Source organism: Podarcis filfolensis (genome assembly GCF_964270895.1).
Source record: "Podarcis filfolensis genome assembly, chromosome: 7".
NCBI lineage: Eukaryota > Metazoa > Chordata > Lepidosauria > Squamata > Lacertidae > Podarcis > Podarcis filfolensis.
The window spans coordinates 80,633,052-80,655,977 of record NC_139603.1 but is presented as its reverse complement, the minus strand read 5'-3'; the positions used below and the strand labels follow the sequence as shown (position 1 = coordinate 80,655,977).

General features: G+C 43.8%; 2 protein-coding genes across 3 annotated transcripts in view; both read left to right on the top strand.

Annotated features, from left to right (window-relative positions):
- TMEM71 (transmembrane protein 71) overlaps positions 1–1,344 on the top strand; it is a 188,200-nt gene extending 186,856 nt beyond the window's left edge. Inside the window, exon 9 of the transcript XR_014549966.1 lies at positions 1,327–1,344. The gene's annotated coding sequence lies outside the window, so the exon portion shown is untranslated. The remainder of the gene's footprint in view (positions 1–1,326) is intronic.
- Positions 1–22,926, top strand: part of KCNQ3 (potassium voltage-gated channel subfamily Q member 3) — a 146,994-nt gene that overhangs the window by 95,459 nt on the left and 28,609 nt on the right. The gene's annotated exons all lie outside the window — the stretch shown is intronic.

Genomic DNA, 22,926 nt, shown 5'->3' with positions numbered 1-22,926 from the left:
TATTTTAAAGTTATGTTTTATTATCACATTTTTGTATTGCGTTAGATTGTTGTAAGATGTACAATTTTTGTTTCTTCAGCTTGTAAACCCCCTTGAGTATTGTAAGATAGAAAGGCGGTCTACAAATTAAAAATGATGAAAATGATGAATGATAATAAAACAGCTGATGGTAACATTGATGCCCTGTCAGGGGTAAACTGATTGACATATGTAAAGTGATAAAAACCCGTTGCCTCAGTCCAGCCCACAATTATTACATTGGATCCCTTGCTGTATAGCAACATGTACAGTGGCGTAGCGTGGGTTGTCAGCACCCGGGGCAAGGCAAGTAATTTGCGCCCCCTAACCCGTGGATTTGCGCCCCCTAACCCATGGATTTGCCCTAACCCCAGATGTTGCGCCCGGTGCGGCCCGCCCCCCCTGCACCCCCCACGCTACGCCACTGAACATGTAGGTTGTCTCACATTCACAGACTCTCTTTGAGGTTCCTCAGCTCCAGAAAGGCCACTCTGAGGTCATTTACTGAGTGCCCTAGGGGGCTGAAATGCCCTCTCACTAGCTTTGAAATAGTGCCATTTCTTCCTAAGGAATTTTTTTTATGACCACTTTTACTACAACCGACTGTTTTCATGCTTTGTGCTGTTGTTTTATCTCACCATTTGTCTCTGATTTTATTATTCTCCTTTATTATTTTGCATTTTATCTTGTTTGTTGCAAGCACTTCATAGCCGCCACCCCCTCAATTGTTTTAATGCCCCCACAATCATAATTGCGCTAATACATTTTTTCTCCCACACTGGTGCACTTTTAGTGTGTGTCCTTGTCTATACATACCGAGCAAATGCACACATATAAACAGAATATATGTCGGGGCTTTATAACTCAGAGTTATCATGGCATATGATGGGGTGAGATATAAAGTTGTACCAGGGAGATTTAGTACAGTAGCTAGGTGAGAGACCAAGAAAGTTCAGAATCAGAGAATTATTACAGAAGAGTAATAATCGAAGTTAAAGCGATCTATTCCAAGGTGAGAACAGAAAGCTAGAACTAGATGAGCCTTTGGCTGGATCCAACAGGGTTTTCCTCATGTTCTTATTTAAAACATTCCCCACCCCATTCAAATATCACTTAGCAGATCCTAACCTATTCCTCTTGCCCCAGTTTTTACATCTTACACTCCCCATGTAGCGTTATCTGACTGCATCCTCCAGGAGTGATTTAACAGTGGATCAGGTGCAAATCAGTAGATAACAGCCTTTGGACTGTTGTGTAAGCAATTGTGAGGTTGTTTTTTTTTTTAGGTCAAGGTATAAAAAGGTAAAGGTAAAAGACCCCTGGATGGTTAAGTCCAGTCATCTCGCTTTCAGACTGAGGGAGGTGGTGTTTGTCCATGGACAGCTTTCTGGGTCATGTGGCCAGAATGACTAAACCACTTCTGGCGCAATGGAACACCGTGTCAGAAACCAGAGCGTATGGAAACGCTGTTTACCTTCCCGCTGGAGCAGTACCTATTTATCTACTTGCACTGGTGTGCTTTCAAACTGCTATGTTGGCAAGACCTGGGACAGAGCAACAGGAGCTCATCCTGTTGCAGAGTTTTGAATTGCCAACTTTCTGATTGGCAAGCCCAAGAGGCTCAGTGGTTTAGACCACAGCGCCAACCATGTCCCTAGGTCAAAGTATAGTTGCATTCGTGGCTGCAGTTGTGTTGAACTTCAGAGGGTCTTACTTTGAAGGAAAGCATGTGCAGGATTGGCCTGTCCTTCTTGTGTCCTGGTTGTGGGTTTCCCGAAGTAATCTGGTATACAAAGATTAAAAAGAGAAACTACATAGCTCAAAGCAACAAGGAGCCCATTTTCCAGCAGTTCTGCTCTGCAGCTTTGTTATTCAGATTTAGCACCATCTGTTTCGATTTTGAATTTTTTATAGGCGAGCACTATTGATTGCCATTTCATAGATTTTCCTGGACAATGCCAAAGTGGATTCGACACCATCATCCTTTCCTACAGAGCGAGAACTGAATTTGTTATCCATTGATACTTCTTGAATCCATTATTTGTTTCCATGTGCTCATCCTTTTGGGAAAGCATGCAGTTTGGGGGAACAGACCTAACAGAACATGATGTATCCAACGTTCATTACAGTAGTGGTTTGTGGGAGTTGTTTTTTTTTTTTTTTTTAAAAAAGTGGATCTTTTTATGAATCCCTCCTTTCTTACCTAGCGAATTACATGCAGTCCAATAGGGCAATTAGTAAATGTGATTAGGCTGTCCAAATTCTAATGGGAGCCATGTGTCATCTGCAAAGTTGTTTATCCTCCTTCCTGCAGTCCATTAGACCCCTGCAGTCCATTAGACACTCCACCCTCTCTCATTATTAGCCGCCCCTTGTTATTAAAGGATGGCTGCCTAGATAAGGGGTGGGGGGAAAAAGCGTGAAGACAAATAGCACAGATTTCTGGTACAAAGAAGTGGCTTTGAAATGAAAAGTGGGACAAAGACTTGGCAGAAGCAGCCTCAGGTTAGAACTCAGAAGAGTTCTAACGTTACAATGTGTTATGTTCAGATGCATTCAGCTGGGTTTTTCTTTCAGCCTCATTAGAAAAAAGGGAAACCTCTCTTTTAGCATAATTGGATGGCCCACATCTTGGGCCCACTTTATCACTGAAGCCTTAACCTCCTCATCCATTACTTCGTAGTCTAAAAGAAGTCTATACATTTTTGCGATGATTTTGGTTTTACTATTCAGTAGTTCTCTTTCAAATCTTATCTGCTTATCCTGTCTGAACACTTCATTCACCCGGAAGTAATCTAGCCAACTAGAAAAGTGATCTTTTATTTTCCCATAGCTTATCAATATTAGTTGACCCTCCTCCTCCCTTAATATTGTGTTATACGTTATCCAGTTCTCTTTGATGTTGTTGTTGTTGTTGTTTTAACAGTGACTGCTTTTAGTGCAGAGTTCCATCTTGGGATTTTATGTTCCAAATATCTTTTGTATTTTTCCCATAACTTATATATAGCATTTCTTATTATATGATTTGAAAAACTCCTATGCACCTTTATTTTCCCATAATTAAGATAGCCATGCCACCCAAAACGGGTGTCATGACCTTCTAGATCGAAAATATCCCAGTTTTTTAATAACCTTCTTGCTGCTGACATCTCCTTCCCCCTTGCCACAGCTTGCAACCATAGTCAGCTCATTGGTCATCTGGTTTCACTGATGAACATTTGGTGGTTTGGAATCTGATTCGGTAGCTCTCCCTCTGAGTCTGAGCTACAGCTGTCAGTCTGCATCTTCTCCCTTGAACTCCCCCCTCCCTTCTCCTTGTTCTCGGCACTCAGGCTTCTACTGCAAATTGGCTGGTCCTCCCCCCTTCCACATTCCTGCCTAATTCCCTCCACCCATCTCTCCACAATCTCCCCCTCTGTCATCAATGGAACGCAGCTGACAGTAGCTATCTGCTTGGATGGAGGATGGAGACAGATGTGCAGTGTTTTTTTTCTGCAGCTGCAATGTAGCCTACTGTACTCAGTTAGAGCTCTAACTTGTTGTAACCTTAGATCATGTGATGAAGGTATTGGGTTGCAAAATCTCCATTTTGAAGGGAGTTGCCTTTGAATCGTTGTATCCCAAACTCAGTGGAATGAGGATGTGAAATGAAGGGAAAGTAAACAGCCTAAGGGCAATGAAGGCTATGAAGAGAGAGAGAGACCTTTGCTTATAGGTCTGTTTGGAGTATTTCAAATTTTCTAAGATGCTGAACCTGTGCTGGATAGCACCAGACATTGTATGGGTATTAATATGGGTCCATTTGATGTTTTAATTCTGTTTTGAAGCCTATTGCCAGTAAAAGTCTGAATAATCTTCCTAGGGTCTTGGGCAATGCTTTATTTACAAAAGGAGTCAGTTCCTATGCTTCCAGTTGCTCCAAACTGAGCAACATTAATATCTGCAACAGTGACTGACCGCCAGGGATTGTTTATATGGCTGGGTTTGAGTTAACGGGATGATTTGCAGTACCTCTGAAAGATCCAGCAGTCGCGAATTGATGAGCGCTGAGGGGAAGATTCTTGACAAGGCCCAATGTCTGTGAGGTGATTGGCGCCATGAGGTGGGACCATTTGGCAACAAGGAGGTTTCCTAAAAAGAAGAATGAACGAGCGTCATCATAAACACTCTGCCTGTAATTAACGGAGGCAATTAACTCAGGCATGTGGCTGTGTATGTGTGTGCCACATGGGATGTGTCTGAGGCCTTTATCTTGCATAGTAATGATTCACTAACAGCACCTCTTGGCTTAGGTCTCTCTGAGCAATTGCCACCCGTTAATTAAGAAAGCCTCTAGGCACCCAGGCGAGCTCGCTAAATGTTTCATCTTTAGCAGGGGGGCAGGAAAGAGCGAGGCTTAGATGCAACCTGGGACCCCAAAGCACGTAGAGCACCACGCAGGAAATGTAAGCCAGATGTCATGGCCCCCTATTTTGGAGAAGCATCTCATGAGTGCTTTATCAAGTGTTAGTTGGGAACTAATAAGCCAGTTGGCAGTGAAACGCCAAATTGGAAGCAATTAGGAGAGGCAAATCAAAATGTCTGGAGCAGGAACAGACTGATACTGCTGGGTCAGCTCAGGTCAAGCCCAGTTTTGTCTATCCTAGGGGCGAGATCCTGTGGTCCTACTGATGTTGGTAGACTCCAACTCCCATCAGCCCCAGCCAACGTGGCCAACCTTTATGGATCATAGCTTTTGTAGTCCAGCAAAATCTGGAGGGCAACTGGTTCCCTACCCTGGCAGTAGCTCTACATGGCCTCATCATATGGACTAGAAGCCTGGGGTTTTAAAACTGATGCATTATACTTGCATTAAAGGATGGAGGAGAGAGATCAGTGTGTCTTTTGCACACTGATAGCACTGCCAAAACTATAGAGAAAGTCATCCAGGGAACTACAAAACCAGCACAACTGAAGCAAAAGGGGCTCAGACCATTGGTCCATGTCTGTCAGTATCACTATTAATCAATCAATTAAATTTCTATACTGCCCTTCATCCAAGGATGCCAGGGCAGTTTACAATATAAAAACGCAAAAAAATGCATAACATCACACCGCACAGCTCAGTCAGTAAAGCAAGAGACTTCTAATCTCATGGTTGTGGGTTTGAGCCCCATGCTGCACAAAACATTCGTGCATCACAGGGGGTTGGACTAGATGATCTTCAGGTTCCCTTCCAACTCTAGGGTTCTAGGATTATTAGGGGGGTGCCTTCCTCCATTTTTTTGGGGGGGGGTGCTTCTTGTGTGGGTTGAATGGTCCGAGGACATTCCTTGGTGAGAGGAAGAAGTACCAGGGATGGAGGGTTCAGTTCCTCCCATCCTCGGGTGAGAATCTTGGGTGGGAGGCAGCAACCTGGCTGAGAGGCCAGATCGCTATAGGGAACAGTCCATGTCTGTGATGGATAAGTGGCAATTTGTACTGTTGTACTATCAGTCGATGGATGGGACACAGGTGGCGCTGTGGGTTAAACCACAGAGCCTAGGGCTTGCCGATCAGAAGGTCGGCAGTTCGAATCCCCGCGATGGGGTGAGCTCCCGTCGCTCGGTCCCTGCTCCTGCCAACCTAGCAGTTCGGAAGCATGAAGTGCAAGTAGATAAATAGGTACCACTCCAGTGGGAAGGTAAACGGTGCTTCTGTGCACTGCTGTGGTTCACCAGAAGTGGCTTAGTCATGCTGGCCACAGGATCCAGAAGCTGTACGCCGGCTCCCTTGGCTAATAAAGTGAGATGAATGCCAGAACCCCAGAGTTGTCTACGACTGGACCTAATGGTCAGGGGTCCCTTTACCTTTACTATCAGTGGATAGTTTCATTGTCTCCTCAGTGCTTTTGCGGTACTTATTTTTTTACTGAGCAGAAGGAGTGGTTGAGTGGGCGATATTGGACTGATTCGGTGGATGGTGTGTTTGTCTGATGTTTTTTGGATGTGAGGGCTGAATGGGATGAATGATACTGAATGAGGAGTAGGTACTGAATGAATCGTGTAGATCTAAGACAGATTTGGGCGTGATGCGTATGTGCTCGTGGGATGAGTCTTGTTTTTTATGAGTCAATGCATGCCTTGGAGGAGGGCAGAAGAGGAAGGGAAGCCTTGGCGCCAAAGATGCGGAAACTGTTGCTTGTTTTGGGGGATTTTACTGCTTTTTTGCACTGTGTTGTAGCATTGCTCAATCTTCCATTGCACCACATTATACTGCTCATCTGTTTCATTGACAATGTATAAATCTATCTGCCTCTGTAGCATTTGCTATTTTGTAAACTGCTTAAAAGACCGTCTTTAAGTATTCAACAGTACAGTGGTACCTTGGTTTACGAACTTAATCCGTTCTGGAAGTCCGTTCTTAAACCAAAACCGTTCTTAAACTGAGGCGTGCTTTCCCTAATGAGGCCTCCCACCGCCGGTGCCCTTCCACCGTTCGGATTCCATTCTTAGACCAAGGTAAAGTTTGCAAATTGGGACGCTACTTCCGGATTTGTGGAGTTCGTAAACCAAATACAGTGGTACCTCTGGTTCTGAACGGGATCTGTTCCAGAGGCCCGTTCACAACATGAAAAGAGCGCAACCCGCAGCAGCGAGTCTGCACACGCGCGGGTTGCGATTCACCACTCCTGCACATGCACATGATGTCATTTTGCGCGTCTGTGCATGCGCGAGCGGCGAAACCCAGAAATAACCCTTTCCGTTACTTCCGGGTCATCGTGGGACGTAACCTGAAAGAACGTAACATGAAGTGGACATAACATGAGGTATGACTGTAGTTCGTAAACAGGGCTGTTCTTAAACCGAGGTACCGCTATATATAAATATATGGAAAAATAAAATTTAAATAATAATAAATTATTTGAATGAATTATTTAATGATAAATAAAATCATAGAATCATAGATATCACCTAGAGATCACCTAGTCCAGGCTTCTTTAACCTCGGCCCTCCAGATGTTTTTGGCCTACAACTCCCATGATCCCTAGCTAGTAGGACCAGTGGTCAGAAATGATGGGAATTGTAGTCTCAAAACATCTGGAGGACCAAGGTTGAGGAAGCCTGATCTGATACAAACTCTCTGTGATGCAGGAATATGCAGCTGCCCCATAGTAGGATTGAACCTGCAGCCTTGGCATTATCAGCAGCAATTGAGTTTACCAGCCAATCGGAAGTGTGAGGGAGCTCTGCTAAATTTTTGTCCTTCACCAGATCTTCCCACTCCCAAAGGAGACAAGACCACCTTCCTTTATTTCACAGTCTGTGAAAAGAGTGGCATCAAGGGAGGCATTTTTGCCTAGCCCTCATATAAATCACTTCTAGTGAGGTTATTTTCATGGTTTCAAGGTGGTTCCACAACACGCACCCCTCCGTTGCTTAAGATCTTCCTCGCTTTAGTTTCCGAGGAAACAAGTTTCGTTTTTTAACACTGGAAATTATTTTACACTCTCTCTGGCTGCAATTCTCTTTCTGAGAAGATGTGAATAATGTAAGATGAACCTTCGGACAGGGAGAGTGGTAACTTAGAAAGCACTTGCAGAAAAGATCACGATTCCTGTATTGCAGTGGATAGCAATTACTAATTCATGCATTGGGTCTTGATTAATTCTATACTGTTGGCTTTAACTGGAAATTGAATATTCAGACATTAAAAAAAAAAATCATGGCTTCCATTTCACAATCTCGTCCGACGTTCTGAAATATGCATCACTCAGTCGGGATCAAAGTGTAACTGACCCACTTGGAAACTTTTGGTGAGCAAGAACTTTGCCCTACACGTTCTTGGTTTTACTTTGTATAGGTGCAGATTTAAAATAGTGTGTGTGTGTGTGTGTGTGTGTGCGCGCGCGCACACACACACACACACACTCACACACTTTTTGTGTGCTTGGGAAGCTGTTTAGAATTCAGTCTGCTTGTGGAAGAAAGCAATTTAATTTCAAACAGACTTGCAAGTGATATATAAAAGCCATGAAAGGTCAGATAGATGTTTCATATTGCTTCACAACACAATGTTTTTTTCTCTTTCTGGCAGTGGATCACATGATATTGGTGCTGAGCCCAAACTAGAGGAAGGAAGGGCAGTTTCAATTCACGAGAACTGAAAGGTGAACACTATCCCATTTGGGAGAAACCCCCTGGCATGGAACATTTCAAATGTTCCAATAAACTATTAGAAGGATCCTTGATTCACTAGATTGCTTACATGAGGAAACCATAACCTTCATTCAAACAGGCTTCATTTTAGAATCATAGGATTGGAGAGTTGGAAGGGACCCAAAGGTCATCTAGTCCAACCCTCTGCAATGCAGAATTATTTTGCCCAAAGTGGGGCTCAAATCCACAATCCTGAGATTAAGAGCCTCATGCTCTACTGACTGAGCTGTCCTTGGTGACTTTGGTGTGTAGCTACATTGGATTGTCTAGGATTTCCCATGTGAGTCCTTGAGCAAACATAATTTCTAAGACCTGTTCTTAACTGTCTTTATCAATCATTTTAATGTTTTGTCTATGTTGCAAACAGCTTAGATGTGGGTGGGTTGTTTTTTTCAATCAAGTGATTTGCAAATTCTGTTAAATAATTAAATTTCCTCTCATTCTAGTGGGTTTCAGTTACCCTCGGTAACAGCAATGCGTAGCTGAATTTGATTTTCTGTATAGTGTTTTGATACAATATCATCTATCACCCAGATTGGCTGAGATGACTTGAGTAGGATTGATTTGCAGAGGGAAAGAAATTGCTACCAAAGGACCAGGAGAGGGAGGAGAGACACTGGATGAGTGCCCTTTTGCGAATCGGGAACTTTCCTTGCTGGACCTATTTCTTAAAAGGAAACACAAAATGAATCCCGGGCACCAGTTGCATGTTTATTGCAGCGGGTGGCATTTGGAACTGTCAGATAAGTTGTGAGTGCAATGAATACGCCCCCTGTTTTCTGCACGTTCATTTCCTGGCAAAGCCCGCAGCTACAAATCTGAAAAGAGTGACCCATAAATGGCGGCTGGAGGCCTGGCGGAAGATGGAAATGGCAAATGACAGTCCAACGCAGGCCTTGCTCCAAGGAACTGAGGCACATAAGCATTTGTAAAATTTGAGTCAAGAGGCCAAATGCAACCTTTTACCACTGCTTATCATGTTTTGAATTAAGGTGCTGGAGGAGACTCTTGAGAGTCCCATGGATGGCAAGAAGATCAAACCTATCCATTCTGAAGGAAATCAGCCCTGAGTGCTCACTGCAAGGACAGATCCTGAAGCTGAGACTCCAATACTCATGAGAAGAGAAGACTCCCTGGAAAAGACCCTAATGTTGGGAAAGATGGAGGGCACAAGGAGAAGGGGACGACAGAGGACAAGATGGTTGAACAGTGTTGTCGAAGCTACAAACATGGGTCTGACCAAACTGCGGGATGCAGTGGAAGACAGGAGTGCCTGGCGTGCTCTGGTCCATGGGGTCACGAAGAGTCGGACACGACTAAACGACTAAACAACAACAACAATCATGTTTGGGGGAAGCAGTCTAAGCTTATGGGAGGCCAGTGTAATTTATATTACGTTAAATTAAGCAGGCATAAAGTTATGCCCGATCTAATCCCTGTTCAGGAGCAAGGCTGCTGTGGGCTGAGCTGGCCCAAACCTGTCAGAAGGAAAAGAAGACTTTAGAGTTTGACTCGCATTCTTCTTCTTTGCTGGGTTGCCGGATCACATGTCTGAGCTGAACACAGTTAGGATGCCTGCTTGCTCAGTCACACTTGCACCACACCCCTGGAACACACCCCTTTGGGGACATAACACCAGCCCAGGCTCAGCCAACTGAGCCAGGATCAGCAAGTTATGCCAGTGTATCTTCAACTGAGCCAAAGTTGGGGCTGTTAAGTATAATTTCTTAATTGGCACTGAAATGGGAATTGCAATGTGTATTGGTGAAAGAGTTTAACTGGATGATTCCCTTGAAGATAACTTAAGAGCAAAAAGGGCTCTCTGAGCTTTGGCTGATAATTAACTACTGTTGTTTTCTGTTGTCTCTGACATGAGTGTTTAACCTTAGATCCGGCAATTAAGGTATTGAATTGAAATCTACCATCTTGGAAGGGTAGTGGTTGCAGTTCTTTGTTCCCAGACTCTGAGGGTAAGGATGTAAATGAAGCTCTCCAGGTCAGGCAGGAATGCAGGCTATAGGGGGAGACAGACCTCTGCTTCTAGGTCTGTTGGAATTATATCATATTTTGTAAGATGCTGAACCTATGCCTTAGACTTGCATATGCCTTGTGGAACTATCTGGATGTATCTTTGACGTTTGGGTTTTGTTTTGAAGAAAGTTCTGCAAGTAAAGTTTTATTTAAACTTATGGGCCTTGACAATGTTTTTATTTCCGAAAAGGAGTCAGTTTTCATGCATCCAGTCGCTTCACAATATTAATATCTGCAATAGAGGCTGTCACCCCCCCCCAAGCTTCTGAGGATGGTGGAACAACCAGGAATGCCCCCTCTGCTGATCTTAAGCACCTAAAAAGCTCTGTAGGGAGCAGTCTTGCAGGTTTAGGGGGGGGGGGGCTGAGTCATTAAAGGCTCGAAATACTAATATGAGCACCATGAACTGGACCCAGAAATGAACTGGCAACCAGCACAACTGTTTAAAACAGGGGTTGTATGGGATATGAGTCTAAAATATCTGTGTTTGCAGAGTCACGTCTTCTGTGCTGGGCTGAGAGTAATGTGTTCACAGGGCCTTGATAATCTCTAGTTGCTCTGTTTGCTGATAGAGGCAAGATGTTCACCGAGTGCTCAAACAGGGAATCTCATAATGATGTTTAGACCGGAGGGGAGATTTTAGACAGAGAGACACATACTCTTAATTCCCCCTCCTCCTTTAGGAAATGCATTTAAAACAAACAAACAAAATACACATTGCTGCAATGATTAAGTTAAACGGTATCAGCATCCCTTTCTTAGCCTGACAATACCTCTTTTCTCAAGCGGTTGAACTGCAGGAAAAGAGCCGGAGAAGCGTTATAGCTTGCTAACTTGCTTAGCGGACCTAATTTGTGCAGAACCATCACTCTGCAAGCTGGGCAGGAGCCCATGAAGTGCAAATCAGATTGCCGCGTCTCGGTGGCTGCTTACAAGATTACCATCCATCACGTCATGCCAGCCCAAAGAGAAAGCCGATTTCATTTGCCTGCCCTCCAAGGGGCGACATCACAACATGGCCCACCGCCTAGAGAAACCTGGATGAGTAATTGGCATGAATCACAGGCTTGGATTTCGTTTCTTGTCGGGCCTCTGGGAAAAGAAAGTGTAGCTGTTTTAGGAATGATGGCTGAAGCCGTCGCCGAAGAGATGGATGGCGTTGTTTATTTGTCCTGCGAACAATTCTGGATGTGCTAAACGTGATGCTTTTAGAGGGCTGGCCCCTTTTTATCTACCAGGAAAGCTCTTCATTTGCGTTCTCAAATTTTTCCACGTCACCCCACCCCCTTTGGTTCCATAAAGTCACCCCCAGTGCCTCCTACTCTACCTTATAAAAAGCATTATTCAGAATAGTGGTTCGCATGAACCCACTAAGAAAGATAACAATAACAACAATTTTATTATTTGTACCCCACCCATCTGACTGGGTTGCTCCAACGAATATAAAAGCATAATAAAAACCAAACATTAAATGAGTAGTAACACAATAAAATTCAGAATAATAACAATTAATTATGCTAAAGTCATTTGCCCCTCCAGTGCCCCTTGCCACCCCCTGCCTCTTAGTGCCCCATGGGAGATATAATAATAATAATAATAATAATAATAATAATAATAATAATAATAATTTATTTACACCCCGCCAATCTGGCTGGGCTTCCCCGGCCACTCTGGGCGGCTTCCAACAAAATATTAAAATACAGTAATCCATCTAACATTAAAAGCTCCCCTAAACAGGGCTGCCTTCAGATGTCTTCTAAAAGTCTGGTAGTTGTTGTTCTCTTTGACATCTGGTGGGAGGGTGTTCCACAGGGTAGGTGCCACTACCGAGAAGGCCACTGCCTGGTTCCCTATAACTTGGCTTCTTGCAGGGATGGAACCACCAGAAGGCCCTCAGCACTGGACCTTTGTTCGGGTAGAACGATGGGGGGGGAGACGCTCCTTCAGATACTGCCCATCTTGTGAACCACTAGTCTAAATTGAAGGATGGACAAGCAGAAGGGTGAACTCTGAATTGGCCAGGTCACCCTCTGCCTGCAAACTGCAGGACTCAGGGACACTGCGGTGCCATGCATTAGGCAGTCTATATCAAAATTGAATTAACCCCCGCCCCCGATTTGGGCAAATGATAGCATTTGCACTAAACACAAAAGCATTTGTTGGAAAGACATTGTTTTGTCTCATCTTAAGTTAAAGAGGTCATGGAATCACAGGAGAGCTGTCAGAGCCTGTAATAATGGGCATGTGCTATGGGCTAGTTGAGTTTTGAAGGGCCTGGATACAAATGTTAACCAGAGTTCCACAGCTTCTTCACACCCAAAGCAGTGGCGGATGGCGTCCATTGGAACTGGTAGGGCTGGTGGCCTAGAATAGGTGGAGCCCCAATGTTGATGATGAGCCAAGCCAACTCATTCTTTTTTTCCAATTTTTTTTCATTGGTTTTCCAAAAATTTTAAACAGACAAACAAACATACATCTTAACTGTACTTGATCCAATCTTAGTAACATTGTTAAGTGACTTCCTCAAATCCCCCTGGCTGAATTTCTGTGTATATCATTGTAACAGTTTTCCAAAACTTCTTTTCTCATAAAACTAACTTAATCACTTAACCTCTTTCTTTGTTTTCATTTTGACTTTAAACATATTATTCTCAAAAATTACATAATTAAATCCTAAGCCTATCTGAGATTTGCAAGTTTTTTCCATTTAAGCTATTTTAGCATATTTAACTAAATAGCCTTTGAATTTCATTCATTCCTCCTGGTAGTCCTCCTCCTTCTGGTCGCGGACTCTTCCAGTCAGGTCGGCTCGCTCCAACAAGTCCATCATCTTCATCTGCCATTCCTCCACTGTCGGGACTTCTTGTGATTTCCAATACTTAGCTAACAAAATTCTAGCTGCAGTTGTTGCATACAAAAACAATCTAACATCTTTTTTTTGGCAATTCTAAACCTATTATTCCAAGAAGAAAGTCCTCTGGTTTCTTAATAAATGTATATTTCAACATTTTTTTACAATTCATTATAAATCAAGCCAACTCATTCTAGCTTTTTCTTCATTCTCCTCCCTGCTGAGTTCTCAGTCCCCACTGAGGAGGGGGAACCTGATGGCCAGGTACACCCTCTGGACTTGGGTGTAAATGTGGAGGCAGGCTGTTGAGGGCTGGCCGAGGGCAGACTGGTTGCACATGGGCTTGGACGTGGAATAGATTTCCCTTTAGAAATATGCTGTGCTCATGCGCAGGAGCTCCTTTTCCTAGCACAAGTGGAGAATAACTTTCAGGCACATGGACAGCCTTCTGGGGGCTGCATACCAGCAGGAGATGAAAGGTGAAAGTGGGTGGAGCAATGGATGTACCTGCTTTAACGTATGAGGGGGAAAGGGCATTCCATAGTAGAGTGGCAATCATGGGAAATGCCCAATTTTTGAGTCGCTGCCCTACAATATTCTGCAGGGTGCAGTGCTACGAGTAGCATTCTCCCCGGTAATCGAAATGTTCTTACAAATCTAGAGAGGAGCAGGCAATGTGTATACTTGACCTCCTTTTGGAATGTTCCATTTGGTGGTTTAAGACTATTATTATTATTAGGAAAATATAAAGCAATATAAGGTAAAGGGACCCCTGACTATTAGGTCCAGTTGTGACCGACTCTGGGGTTGTGGCACTCATCTTGCTTTATTGGCCGAGGGAGCTGGCGTACAGCTTCCGGGTCATGTGGCTAGCATGACTAAGCTGCTTCTGGAGAACCAGATCAGCACACGGAAATGCAGTTTACCTTCCCACTAGAGCGGTACCTATTTATCTACTTGCACTTTGACGTACTTTCGAACTGCTAGGTTGGCAGGAGCAGGGACTGAGCAATGGGAGTTCATCCCATCGTGGGGATTCGAACCGCCGACCTTCTGATCGGCAAGTCCTAGGCTCTGTGGTTTAACCCACAGCGCCACCTGTGTCCCTATAAAGCAATATAGACATAATTTAAATAAAGTAAATAAATGCATTTTTGCTGGCCTGAAGGGCTGATGCTGTATACATTCTCTGGAACCTCAGGGTAGTGAATATCCACAAGTGTGGGACCAGACAAGTGTTGGAAGGATCTGTGAGGAGGTTGGGGGACAAATTATCGGGATCTCATCCTGACACTGCCCATTCCCTTTTCTCCACATTTGCATGTACCTTTCAGCTCTCTCCCTCTGTGTGCGTGCTCGTGTGTGTATTCCAATATTCTTCTGGGTGAGTGACTTAAAAAAGGAGAACTTTGTCTTCCCTCCTTTAGAGGAGAGAGTGCTTTGTGGAATGTGTGACATACCCCACTTGAAAAGGAAAAAAGGGGGGGGGGGAATCCTGACAGATTGGGCTAAACTGAGCAGCAGAAAAACACCCACTGTCGTGTCTCTGATTCAGCACACTCTGTACTCCTTTAAGATCTGCTGTCAGCTTCTTCCAAACAGCTCGCCTCTAGCTGATATTCACAGGGCAGAAGCTACCAACTCATCAACTTATCCCGGTGTCAGAGCTGGAATTCTTGGGATGCACTTAAGGGCTACTTCACACCTCATGATTTTCCCAAGGCGGTGTTTATTTCGAGCTAGGAAAATACATCCAAAGTGTTCAAAAAAACCACTGGCTTATATTTTACTTAACAGCTGGTTTTCACACGCTATAAATCAAGCCCCTGTTTTTGTATCACATCCAGTTTTCAGACTTTTTTTGCCTCCAGGGAATCCTATGCATGCAAATTCGCCTGCCAAGGAGACGCAGCACACCACAGAAGGACACAAGACACACTGGCTGGGCCAAATATCCCCTATGAATGCAGATATTTGGGAAGCTGAGGGAGCTTTGGCCTTAAACCAGGGGAACGGATGTTGGTTTCCAGTGGCAATCCACCTCATTCAGGAAGGCCAATGGTCAGGAATGGTGAGGGTCTCTCCCTCCTCACAGTTCTTTCTCTGGAAACAGCTCCCTTCTGAAGGTTCCTAGGACTGGAGGATGGGGCAAGGCAGGTGGGGAAAGCCATTGTGATCTGGATAAAACAGAGCCCCTCTCACTTCTGTACACACAACGACAGGTAGGCAGAGTAGAAGCCATTACAGTGGTACCTTGGGTTAAGTACTTAATTCGTTCCAGAGGTCCGTTCTTAACCTGAAACTGTTCTTAACCTGAAGCACCACTTTAGCTAATGGGACCTTCAGCTACCGCCACACCGCTGGAGCCCGATTTCTGTTCTCATCCTGAAGCAAAGTTCTTAACCTGAGGTACTATTTCTGGGTTAGCGGAGTCTGTAACCTGAAGCGTATGTAACCTGAAGCGTCTGTAACCTGAGGTACCACTGTACCTTCTGATGCAGTGATTCAGAATGCATAGCACGACTGTCTGTGTGCTTTGGTAGCCCTCCGACAGGATTTTTTACAAACCAAGGGCAGAGAACATGGCAGCGGGGGGGGGGGGGAGAGTCTTAATATTTATTCCCTAGCTGCAGCGATAACTCATGCTCTGGTGTATGGCATCACTTAATCACTTGTGATCTCTATAGCTCAGTGGCAGATTGCACACTTTGCTTGCATACGTACCCAAATTCGATCCTTGATGTTGCAGGTTGGAATAATAGAATCACAGAATTGTAGAATTGGAATGGTCATCAAAGACGCCCTGACAGTTAAAAGGCTCATAGGCAAAAGGCTGGTATTTTTGCACCCTGAAGAACTGCTACCAGCCAGAGTTGCGAGGGTGGAACAGATGGGTTCATAGTCTGAGTAGGTGCAAGCCTAATATCTATACCAGAAAAGAGACAACCTCTGATACTTCTTGTAATAAAGTGTTTAATTTGCTCGGTTTCGGTGATAACCCTCCTACTCTAGGAGCTATGAAGAAAAACAAGCAATATCTTACAATAAGAGGGATAAAAACACCAACACAAACATCCAGAAAAGAATCGATAAATACTGGTCTGTTAAAAGTCTACACTCCCTGAAGAACACCAATTTTCGGAGAAAGCTAAAAGAAGGCAGGAATGATTCCTGCCAAACCTCCACTGTCAGGGAGTTCCACAGGACAGGGCCTGCCATGCTAAAGGTTCGGTCCCCAGTAAAGTCCAAACCTCAGGGGCCATAGTATTCACAATATCTTGGTTGGAAAACTGCAGAGCAAAATTCAGGGAAGGGCAAAATTCGAAAGCTGGCTGTGTTCTGGTTCATGCATTGCTTGTTGTTTAGTCGTTTAGTCATGTCCGACTCTTCGTGACCCCATGGACCAGAGCATGCCAGGCACTCCTGTCTTCCACTGCCTCCCGTAGTTCGTAGCTTCAAGAACACTGTCCAACCATCTCGTCCTCTGTCGTCCCCTTCTCCTTGTGCCCTCCATCTTTCCCAACATCAGCGTCTTTTCCAGGGAGTCTTCTCTTCTCATGAGGTGGCCAAAGTCTTGGAGCCTCAGCTTCAGGATCTGTCCTTCCAGTGAGCACTCAGGGCTGATTTCCCTCAGAATGGAGAGGTTTGATCTTCTTGCAGTCCATGGGATTCTCAAGAGTCTCCTCCAGCACCATCATTCAAAAGCATCAATTCTTCGGCGATCAGCCATCTTTATGGTCCAGCATTGCTTAGGAAAGTGTAAATTAGGAAGGCTCATCTGTAAATGCAAACTGAATCAAATTTCTCCTCCCCCCAACATACGCTTAATTATCTCGTTGCCTGTTCTTGCTTTATTGAAAATTAAAAGGTTTGTAGAAGAGTCACGCTGCTCCTCTCTGTGCATGCTTGGAACTGATTGTGGAACCCAGAAGAGTTCGGCTGTAGAGGAATGGACTCAGTCTGTACAAACTTTCTGTAGTGAAAAAAAGAGGTTCTTTTTCCTGTCCTTAGAGAAAACCTCATTTCATTCAAGGCTGGATGTAGAGGATGATTCACTTACCAAGTGATTACATCCGCCCTACAGTAAGTTAACCACCTGGTAAGTGGTCATCTGCATTCATTCTTTGCCTTAGCTTTTAATGTTCCAAATCCCATGTCCCCCGTTGAGGGCGACAGACAAGATTTAGTGGGAATTTAGACTACAAAATTAATAAAGCAGCCTAGCAATAATACTCTCTGTTGGAAGTTTGATAAAACTGTCCGCATTTGCAAATGTCACGTTAAAGAGGAAGAATGCCCTTTGAAATATTAACATGTCAGCAGAGTGAATAGAAGTGTTGTATATTCTGTTGGAAATCATTGTTGCCCACCCCAGCGAAATGTTTCAGGAATATAATCAAAGCAGCTCTGGAGGAGGCTGATAGTCTCCTCCGAAGATTTCAACTTCAGACTTCTTCTGAAATATTGCTTGTTTACAGATGCTTGTTCCAGCTTCTCTGATGCTGATTAATTACTTACGGAAATATAGGATGGGAGACGTTTTTACACAGGTACAAGACACGGGTTTATGTTGCTGAATTGTAAATCAGAGTCCCGGTGACGTGAAAAGCGGCGCGTGGCTAATCCAAAGTTCACCTTCAGGAAGGGCATGAATCATCAGCTGCACATCCATCGCTCGCAATTCACATTCAGAAAAATGAATAATTGCCGAATGTGTGGCACAGAGCTACAAATCAGATGCAAGTCCTTGGTGCAAATCTCACCTCCATCATGAATTTCCCAGTCGGCCTTCTGCAAGCTCCGCTCATCCCCACAACGGCAGCAGAGGGAGGATAGAACTGATCCACCTTGTAAGGCTGCTGGTAAGACTGTTATAAGAAAAAAGAAACTGCTCCTTTTCCCTTATGGGGTATCCAAGAGCCTGTATAGAGTCCTTAAGTGGGCCCCCTATCAGTAGGAGAAAATAACAGAGGCTAACCAGAGTATATTGAGAAGCAAAGCAGCTAGTAAGCCTGATCTTTATTAAACTGTTGCAACAGGGTCCTCACTCACCACATGCAGGAGGGAGGACGAACTCAGAACCATGGTGTGCAAGCCCTTATATAGACTTTTGAAATTTCCCACCCTATAACCCAAGACCACCCCCCTGAAACATCATACATACATCACAGAAGGAGGCGGTCTACAGGATACCTGGTAATGGTCACTGATTGCATTACCTGGGCAGTCTGATGGTTAACTTGAATCCAGGTTGCAGGCTCACCCCATTCATACAAAAATGCAGCCTTAAGCAAAAAGACAGGAATATCTGAGGTCATTGGGAGAGTCAAAATGGCTTCAGGATTGCTCTCCTGTACTATTTCAGACACGTGGTTTATGTAGTTATGTATGTGTTTGCCTTGTACATTTGTGAACATTTAATTCATATTTGAGACCTTAGAATTCTCACAAGAAGACAAACCAAGTGAAACTCTTTCAGTGCTACTTCCTATGTTGGAGGCAGTAAACTTCTGAATGATGGTTGCTGGGAATCCTAAGTGTGGAGAATGGGCATTGACAGTCTCTTTTCCTTTATGGATGCATGAAGAGGGCTGGTGGGTCCAGAACTTACACAGGAGGTATAGAAAACTTATGCTGGTGGGCGCTGAAGGGACTCGGAAAAAGGGATAGCTCCCTCCATATTTTAGACCACATGAGCTTACTCCCTGGGAGCTCCTGACTAACTGGTTTTGCAGCCCGAGTGACATTGTCACAATCAATCAAATGGGTCTAGGTGTGCATGCCAAATGCACAAATCCTGTTGCTTTTTTAAGAGAGAGAGAGAGAGAGAGAGAGAGAGAGAGAGAGAGAGAGAGAGATTTGTTTGTGTGCAATAGCCTGTGTTGATTGCATTGCTATCATATTTGCCAGGCATGGATAAAAAGAAGAAGAAAAGGACCATGAAAAATGCATTTGTGCCGCCTTTTTTGCCATTTAATATTGACGATATCAGACAAATGGAGCTTGTAATCTTGCTGTGAAATCTGAAACAGTGTGCCTGGGCTCATTTGAAGAGTTTAGCAAATAGAGACAAGGATGTTGGAAGTCAGCAGATGGAAGCCGGATGAGAAATGGTGATTGGGTTCCCCGTGTTGAGATTGCAATGTATTGTTTTGTTTTGTTTAACTTTGTTTTTTCCTTTTTTCCTTTCTGTAACCCTTAAACCTTTAATAAATATTACTTTTTTAAAAAAAGAGAGATTGCAGGAGGGAGATCACAACCCAAATGCAGCTGCTGTCTTTGACACATAGAATTGTAGGGTTGGAAGGCACCCAAGGGTCATCTAGTCCAACCCCTGCTGTGCAGGAATCACAGCTAAAGGATCCCTAACAGATGGCCATACAGCCTCTGTTTACCCAGGAAAGCTGATGGTTGCCACTCACGTGCAGGGCATTTTTACTAAATCACCCCAGTTAAAGCCCTCCTTTTCTAGGAGATTTAACAATCTCCATCTCTCATCAGGGCAATTTGCTCAAATGTTATCTCATCATATTTTTTAGCATAAGATCTGCAATGTAATTTTTACTGAAGATGCCAAAATGAACTTTGAATATATGAAGAGGTCCAGTTTGGTAGATACAAATTAAATCCAATTTTTTAATCTGTGGGAATATCTATATCTATCTATCTATCTGTCTATCTATCTATCTATCTATATCTATCTATCTATCTATCTATCATCTATCTATCTCTCTATCTCTATCTCTATCTCTATCATCTCTATCTCTATCTCTATCTCTATATCTATATCTATATCTATATCTATATCTATATCTATATCTATATCTATATCTATCTATCATCTACTATATTTCTTTCTTTTACTCAGCTCACGTTTCAAACTATCCCATATCTGACCAGTAAATTATTTAACAGGCCAACTAATGACCACTTTCTTGTCTTTTGTGAATCAGACCAGTTTGAAGACATTGTGCAGTTTAATGTTCTCTTTATCACTCTTCATTTCCCTTGGGCTATATTCCTATATACTTTACAGAGTTTCTTTTTTCTTTTTAAGAAGGTAATTAGGATGATTTCAAAATTATCTGATGGAGAGAGGTTTGTTATCTATTGGGTAGTTTTTTATGCTCTAGCAAATAGAATGTTGCAGACTACTTTTTTGACTTAATAGTGTCAACTGACAAGGGTTTTTGTTTTTGTTTTTTAAGTGATTTGTGGTAACTACATCATTTTAGTATTTGATAATTTGCAGTTCTGAAAGTCGGTATGTTTTAGTTTTCTCTTGGGTTGTGTTCTTCTGTTGCTGTTTAGTGGTTGACAGTGTAATCGCCATTGGCTATATGACTGGTTGTTCACTAAGAGCTGTCCATGGTACTGATATAACCAGCCTTCCTTGCTCCCCAGACTTCTATGCAGGACCAGAGCAGGACAGGTGGCTGTGTGGCTTTTTTCCTGCATCTTGTCATTCCAATGGGTTGTAAACTGCCCTGAGCACAGTTTAAGATAGAAAGGTGGTGTACAAATTAAAAATGACATGAGGATGGGAAGAGACTACTGCAAAGCATAGCGCCCCCACCTGATGGTAAAATGGGGAGAAGCTACAATGTGCAAAGAATCTTGGTGATCGTTGTCATTGTATGAGAAGTTTCTTTGCTCTTGATCATGGTATAGAAATATCATCACCAGCTCCTAAAGTTCTCATAGTTGGGTGTGGTCAGTGAGAAGAGCTTGTGGCAGTGAGAAGGAGGCAAGGCTATGGGAAGGAAGTGGGTGGGAGAGCAGACTCCACATGGCCACACCAGCCACCTCACCAGTGCTGTTGTGAGACCCACACACCCTTCCTTCAGATCAACAGAACTTGTGGAGATCATCTGTGAAGGAACCAGTCTGACAGTCTTGCCTGCATTGCAGAGCGTAGGGCTATGTGACCCTCTAAGGCACTTCCAAATCTAGAGTTCTTGTGATTCTAGGGAGCAAGCTGGAAATGACATGCTGCCACTTGGCTCAACAATTTGGCACTCTAGCTTGCATGTGATGGGTACTGAAAAATACTCGGGAGTCGAGTGTGGATTTCATGCTCTTTATTCAGCTCAGAGTAGTGAGGAATGGAAGTTTCCCCGAACTGTCTGCTTTATATACATTATTTACACAATGGGCCCCACGTCATTGGCTAATTCCGGGATTCTCCTGTAGGCCAATCAGGTTGCGGATTCACTTCCACCTGGAGTGGGATTGGGTGGCTCCTGTGGGCCAGTCAGACTGCTGCATTCTGGATTCTATTGTTCTAGGACCAATCAGACTGCTGCATTCTGAATCCTATTGTTCTAGGACCAATCAGACTGCTGCATTCTAAATCCTATTGTTCTAGGACCAATCAGACTGCTGCATTCTGAATCCTATTGTTCTAGGACCAATCAGACTGCTGCATTCTGATTCCTATTGTTCTAGGACCAATCAGACTGCTGCAATTTGGATCCTATTCAACTCAGTACATAACAGGTACGTAATCTAAGCATGCTCATTGCTTGGTTCTCACAAGGTGGAGCCTGTGAATAGGTTGAGACGATGCTGGTCCAGCAAGCAGTTAGGGATGGAGGGAAAGATGAGCAGGAAACCAACAAGTGGTGCTTGAGTTTCAGACCTTACCTCCCATTAGTTCCGCCAGGCCTTTGGTCAGGGTTCAGTCTGACTCATTTTCTCCTTGTACACGAACAAGCATGAAGGAGGTTCCCAGCCTGCTCATAGGTGCTTATAATATCAGTGCAAACAGTTGGTAACCGCCTTCAATTTTAACCTGAAGATTGCCACTTGTCCAGTTTTAATTTTAATTTTTTTGAATTAATTGTGGGATGTATCTTAATTTATTAATTGCTTGTTTTTATGCATTGTCTTACTTGTATGATTTTAGCTGCTCTGAGCCCGGCTTTGGCTGGGGAGGGTGGTATACCAAGAACTAACTTAGTTGGTCTTTAAGGTGCTACTGGAAAGAAAAATTTTTTTTTTGTTTTGACTATGGCAGACCAACACGGCTACCTATCTGTAACTAAATTTATTCTTATTATTATTAAACAAAAGCAGCTTGATGCACGCTTTTCAGAACCATGGACAGGGCTCAGCAAGCAAAGATGTTGTTCCAATGAAAGCTCAGTCCCAACTGAGCCCCTTCGTATTTTCTGGACTTGACTCTAGCTCCATCCACTTTTTGAGGACTGCAAAGCCTTAAAGAGTCAGCCCAGCACTCTGTGGCCTCTTCATATTTTCTCACCCACCGTATTTTCCTGGTTCAGCAAACGGGATCTGTGAGGCGTGGGTCTGTTGAGTGAAAATGACAGTCCTCCAGTGTGACTAAGGATGAGGACTACAGTCATGGGTTATTGCGGACTCAGGGGTTGTCTCCTCAATCTGCTCCACTAATCCCCCACTCTCTGTGTCTGAGCTGCTGGCAATTGGGGCCATGGCACCCATAGAGTACAATATGATGCTACTGACTTTTTGCATCCTCAAAGTCTGCCCACATGGTCAAATTCCTGGGTTTTTCCCAGACAGAAAAATTGGGAAATTAGCCCACAGATAACTACAGGGCCAGAGTTGGATTGCTGCATTTTGCCTGATCAGTTAGCAGCGCTTTTGGAAACTCACCAAGCAATAGTGGCAATCCATATAATGGCCAGCTATATATGTTACGACTGATGTACAGAGGTTCTTTCATCCTGAGCCAAAAGATTTTGGCTTGAATTTTTGATGGGAGGGCCAATACTCCCAGCAAAATTCAGGGATTGGGGTGGGGGAGATTAACTGTCTCTGAAGTTCCTTCTTGAGGTCAGAACTCCCTCCGCTGAAAAAGAAGGG